Here is a 7,070-nt window from a genome sequence, read left to right as displayed (position 1 = left end):
CAGGAATGCCAGATTATTGGTGATGATGCTGAAACAGCACATAGATTTGACAAAACATTTTGTTAGTATATTCTCCAGACATAAGGAACCATTTAAAACTCTGAAAAGAAAAATTTCACCTTTCACAAATATTTTTATATCTAAGATACCAAATGAAAATGTTTCAAATTTTGCAAACTATTCAGGCAAGGAAATCAATATATCTAGATAATATTAGACCACATACCATGATGGCTGCTGCAGAATAATATCTTACAGCATATCCTACAATCAAAGCATATCCACCTCAAAGTTTCCCCAAAAATTGAAATTGGCAAAGTTATCCCCATTCACGAGTTCGGCGGCAAAGAAGATATCAATAACTATAGACTCATATCTATCTTACCAACTCGTTCCAAAACTACTTGAAAAACATGTTCATCACATTCTTTTGTAAGAGTCAACAAATATTTCTTTAACTAGAAACGTAGGGGAAAACGTAAAAAGAATTTACATAACTTTTAATTAAATCATAAATAATCCTCGAGATACTGACACAAGTCCTACAACTTAAAGATCTGAATAAAAGTTATCGTTATTCGGAGAAAATAAATCCAACTCTGAAAATGTTGATGTGCCTGTGGTTCCCTTACCAAGGTGGTGTATCAGCAATATTTTGGTGAGTTCTACTGTTACAGAGAACAAATATATCCTTATTTAAAATTTCACAATAAATCCATGTCTTTGTATTTGTAGCTAATACATAATTTGAATCAATAAATTCTAGCCAAATAAACAGCTGGACACAACATTATTACATATGTTTCTGCCTCAAGATATTATATCACAAATACACAATTTATAGCAAGACATGATAATATAGTTCTCTAATTGACCCCGGGTCAAAAATAACATTTTGTAAAAAGACCTAATAGCCAACAGTAGGTTGCACATATTTACAAAATGAAATCTTTAATATTTAGAGAGATTACATTTGTTAGAAATATATGGTATACAACTAAACATAAGAGTATGATAACCGTCTGTCTTCATCTTGTAATGAACTCTAAAATCAACTCAGGTTATTCTAGTCTTATGTTTAGTTGTATAGCGTATATTTCTCCCTTGAAAATAAGTCTGAGTGGTTTCTTTTCTACAGTATCTAAACCTTTGACGCTACGCTTTAGCCATCAATATATGCTCATTGATCACATATTATCACCACTTTGATCTGATGAGAATGAAGTGTATACTTCACTGGCTTTGCCAATAGGTACACTTGCAATATCAAAGTACATTGCTCTCCCTCTTCTTTTCAAATTTGCAGCAATTTTCTCGAAACTAAGCAATATTTAACTACCTCCTTCTCTCTAAAATGTGTATGCCACTCTAACGTGTTTGGCAAAACCTGATCCCCTGATCCTGTGTATGCAAGCGAAGAGTGCTTTATTTGTCAGATCCGATACCTTTAACTTAAACTGAATTCGCAATTCCTTCCTTTTACATTTTTATTTTACTCTCTTACTTTTGCATTTGACTGTTTATCTGCATTTTTTCTTTCTGCATTCACATCTTTCGGGACCTTTTGCATTTGTACTAGCCTCTCTTCCTTTTCTTTTTGCATATACATTGTTCACTCTTAATTCGGCTGCATTGTTTCCTGCTGAAACAGAAGCTTTTGTAAGTCAAATTCCATGAGGTTCGTTAACTGCAATTCTCTTTATGTCCTATACAAATGAGACGGAAATTGCCTGATCAAACTCAAAACACTTTTATCAAGAATACTCTTGTTCATATAATACTCTCTCAAAATACCTTTGATCTCTTACGAATAGGTCAGAAAGATTATCAATGCTTAACAAGCTTAGGTAACTCAACCTTTCCTAAGGACCCTAATCTTTCCTGGCTTGGATAATTAAGTTCTCTCCTTTTGATGTCATGATGAAAGCTTGTTGATCTATAAGAATAACTTTCCCCAATATATGAAATTAAAATACCTAAGACGAAGAAAATTAAAAATCAAAGTCAAATTTAAATTTCAAAAACAAATGTGATCCTTTAACAATAAAATATCTGAAATATTAAAATCATGAAAATATTAAAAATAAATTCAAATTTCCGAAATGTTCTTAAGAAATTCAAATCACAGACAAGTACCCTAATTATTGCTTATGATCTTTAAAAGGAACTTATTGGTTAAAGAAATCCTATGAATATAAATCGTTCTATCAACTCCAACAACTCCAACAATTATAAGCAATCTGAATATGTTTCAAAGGTATTCCAAATGATAACTGAAATGTATTGATGAACCAACAATACAGAAGACTTCCTATGTTATAAACCCACATGTCTTTAAAATAATTTATGGTAATCACAACTATAAATCAACTGTAAATGAATTCACAGACATTCCAATGCAACAATAAATCCAGATGTTTCTAAATGAGTTCACCATAAATCCATACAGCTAATATATATCCAAATAGTACTGGAATGTTTCAGCAACATAAGTACAATAACTGATAAAAATTAAATGAATCGATCTGCTCAGGTAACTGCTACAAGAATGGTTCATAATACCTACTTGAATTTTACTATAGTTACATTCCGATTGTAAATGAAGTTCTGTGAGTACAGGAACGATTCATATTTTCGCACTGATTCACACAATGTTCAAATTTGTGAAATGATATTCCTTTATCTAAACAATGCCTTAGTCCGCATAGACCAAATGATCACTACATATATGTTCCACTTGTCGCTTTAACCAATCAGAAACTATTACCTTTTTAGAAAACACCTAGCTGATGAGCATGGAAAGCATGAACTGTTAAAGCATCATTAATGATTAACCAAAACAAAAGGGATCAGAGTAGGAAAACAGTTATGTGTAGGGATGGTTACTTTCTTCATAATTCATTGCGACAGTAAGATAGGATGTCTTTCCCAGTTAACATTTCAGAAATTTCACTTGCATATTCGCTTTATCGCGTTCTTTAACGGCGTTTTATCAATATCGTTTAAAAATGTGTCTCAACAGAAACAAAGTAAATGTAAAGAAAATACGGACTTACTTTTTCTGAAAACTCAACAGCCGCATTTATTAAATTCAGCACCATATCTCATTTACAAGTTCTTGGAATGAAATTACCTTATTAAACTTATCAATGACGTATTTTGCAACTATGCGTTACTATATGGGGTAAAATGAAATAAATACAATTTTTCATGTACCTGACATTAAGCAAAACATAATATCTGTTGTTATTGTCAATCCTTTCAAAGTTTGGTTTTGCATAATAACTTGAGTTATTCACCATCTACAGTTACCAAACTTTGTTTACCACTTGCACTTTAGGTAAGTACAGGGCTGTCATAAGGGGGAGGTGAATCGCGAGACGACCTGAGGCACCAAGCGGTTGGTGGAGGCAGCATTTCGCAAAGTTTGTCATTTCAGAAGTGCCATTTTATCTACTGAAAAGTGGTCGGGATATGCAGTGGGTGACTGGTTCGTGTTCTGGACTCACAACCGAAAGGTTGCGGGTTCAAATCTAAACAGAATTTGCGGATGGCCTACACTGGTTGTAAGGGAGAACCCTGCTGATTATAGAGTCAAAAGATGTTCAAAACGTGAGGTTGCTTTGAATAAAAATCATTTATACAACACAGCATTTGTTCAACATGACATTGCTTCCGCTTGTGATAAAAAAGTCCTGTTAATTTTGGAGCAAAGGTCCAAAGGGAAGGTAACATCATTATATGTATTAAACACTAATAGGTTTGTAGATAATGTTTGGTGGAATGTGTATTGAGGGCAAGCAATGTCGATGACGACTGCAGAGAGAAGTAAATGATTAGCAAATAATTGTAAGAGTTTGTCAAACTTGTCATGTAATGTCATTTTTCGATTTAGATGTATGATTATAATTAATTTGCTTTCATTTAGTTATTATTTGTACCATATACGGAGAACATCCTTGAGAGAAAACACTGGCCAAAATTATATCCAAAGAAACATTCAGCACTTTTCATAATGTCTAACAAGTTTGGAGGAGTGTGTTTGTGTGATTTGGATTTTTATCGTAGCTTTAACAATTTTTCAGTAGACCTCTACTATGTCTACAGGGTGGCAGTTTATATTGATGTCTAGCACTGATGCATCAGACATCCAGCATGATATCCTACCCAGTCACATTTTCCTCATACCAGGCAGAACAGTCCTAACATTAACCTCTTAATGCTGAGCGCAATGTGAGGCAGCTGTTAGTACTATTTTTAGAACTCTTTGGTATGACTCGGCCGGGGTTCGAACCCGCGGCCTCCGTCATCCGGGGAAACGCTCTAACAACTTAGGCCAAATAGCGTCAAGAGGTGTCTACTGAATCGCTAACTGGGTCGCCTAGTCGCTTACCGGGTAGCAGAGTCGTCGACTGGATCGCTGAGTGGGTCGCCTAGTGAACCACTGAGGCGTCGATTGTGTCGCTGGCGTGGTCGCCGAGTGGCCGATTAGGTCGCTGCGTCACCGACTGTGTCTCAGTTTCTTCGACCGGGTCGCTACCTGGGTCTCCATCTTTGTCGTCGACAAGGTCGTGGTAGCGCCTCGCTATTCGATCTAGATCAACAGAGATAGAGAAGAACAGTACGAAATGATTAGAGAAGAGATATCTTCAGTTAAAATGTTTATTTTTGCAAGGTATTGGTTCCAAAAGTTTCGCGATTCTTGCACGAGCCTTGTAAGGGCTGTTTTCTCGTCGACGTACGATCTCGTCCCTACACTTTATTTATAATCTCTGGCATGGCCCTTTCATGTTGGCAAAATATGACCAAATGTGCTTTCAAAAGTGCAGATTTCTGTGTATGTTATCCACTTACTTAGATTGTGTTGTTTATCTAGATTACGACTATTGGAAATTACTGTGTATGATATTTATCTGCCCACCTTTTGTATCTCATATTGTGTGGTACTGCTTTATTCTACAAAAGTAATGATAAAGTAATAATAACACAGACACTAACTAGGCCATCATTTTCTGCCAATATTTGTAGTTCATAGCGTCCTGGTGCCGGCAAACTCGAAAGAAGATTGATAAAGTGTGAACGTGAACATGATCATCCCGATGCTGTATTTGAAATTGTATTTGGCACGCTCTATAAATTTATATATTTTAATATTCGCATTGTGGAAAGTGCACATATCCATACACGTGTCATCCAATTGACATGCTTTAATAAAGCAATGTAAGAAGTTACCTTACCTTTACATCAGCTATATAAGTAGTCAGTGCTAGATTAAAGCCCATAAGCACTGAAAATATTATGGTGCCACCCCCACTTCCTACAAAATGTGAAACTCAAATAGACAATATTAACAGCAAAATAAAGCTAATTAAAATACTTATGCTGGCATGATCAAAGTGGTTATGTACAAGTCATTCAATATTTATCATCAACTGTTAATCAGAATTATTTCTGGTGCTCTAAGCACATGCATAGTGTACTTAATGGGTAATATCCAGCACCGCAAGTATTACATAAAAGAAGTAATGAAGTACCAACAATTTTTGTTTGGTTGATTGAAGAAAACATGATTTGTGTTTAATTAGGCAATGTACCTGAACATCTTAGAATATCCTTGAATGCTTTAAATAAACCAAATTGTATGATCAACTTGAACAAAATAGTTCAAAGTTAAATTAAATGGTGGTCTTAACATAGTACATATAGTTTTCAGTACTAATGTATCAGTACCAAAGCTAGTGTTAAACGATGTCAGCTGCAGAATGATACACAGTGATGATGTTTTTGATATATCCTGTGTATTTATGAACAAAATGCCAGGATTTAAAACAGCTCTGGCACATGTATATTTTGAAGACAAAAGAAGAATTCAGCTGCTAAATTTATGTTAGTCATCCTTGAGTTGTTCTTTGCTCTTCCTTTTGAATATGACTTTGCTCTTACTTTGGATGTACACTATTCATGACCAGGAAAATGTTAAAATATATTAAGTAATAAATTGGCCATAACATATAGTGTCTTACTCATTTCGATACGATATCAGGAGACAGAACTAGTTTGTTTTGACTGAATTGAAAGCATCTACATTAACTTTGATAAATATGAACCTTTTGATTCTAGCTTGTACCGGGTATATTGAATTATAAAAAATGACGTGCATATATTCACACAGCAAAAGCTAAACTTACAGCAAAGTTTTATTTGTATAATCACTGCTTGGTTGTGAAGCCCATTTAACACATTATTAGCATTATTATTTTGAGAAAATGGAAGGTAAGTACATTTCAAATCAAGATAAATATAACTCTTGACCTTAGGATTATGAGGTCAACAATCTACCAAATGAGCTGCCTCAGTGCTCCTGTTCTAGAGACTCCAGCAAAAATGATACCAACCAAGAAGAACCTAAACAACCATTCCTGCTTGTTTATTAGATGTTCACTGAAAGTATTGGATATGCAAACATTTTTAAATGAATATAATCTATCTTTAAAACATCCATGAATGGTAGAATGTTTTACAAAACAGCAAGTCTTATCCAGTTCATACATATGTACATTTTCAACCAAATTCAAAGTTACATTTAAGATGGGTGCCAATTTATAGATTTCAGTAATTGTTCTAGATTTTCTGTATCACTATTACCCCAGATATAACTGTGCTATTCTGGGACATATCATAACACATGCAGAGGCAATGTATTTCCCTGACCCTGAGGGAGATAAGATTGTATTATGTTCAAGAGATAAAGCAGTGAGTTTGATTTGTTATGACTTCATCGTTCTATATTTTCCAGCACAAATATTGTCTATCATCAAGCAAAGTATTATTTTACTATCAGACTAATGTATATCCATTATTTTTTATTATTATTTTGAAGTCATCTTTCACAGCATTTACTCTTGCTCAACTACCTATGATCATGACTTTTCATTTTTCTGCATCTATATTCATACCAGTGCACTCAGTCCAGTTATATTTACCAAATCGAATATAGGGCTAATCACATTGTCATTTGGTCCAATGTTATACGATGTCATTTCATCTACGAACATGTTGGTGGTGGATAG

This window comes from Sinohyriopsis cumingii, chromosome 15 (assembly GCF_028554795.1).
Source record: "Sinohyriopsis cumingii isolate HCF-2022 chromosome 15, ASM2855479v2, whole genome shotgun sequence".
Taxonomy (NCBI): Eukaryota; Metazoa; Mollusca; class Bivalvia; order Unionida; family Unionidae; genus Sinohyriopsis; species Sinohyriopsis cumingii.
The sequence above is the reverse complement of the archived record's forward strand: the minus strand, read 5'-3'. Positions refer to the sequence as shown.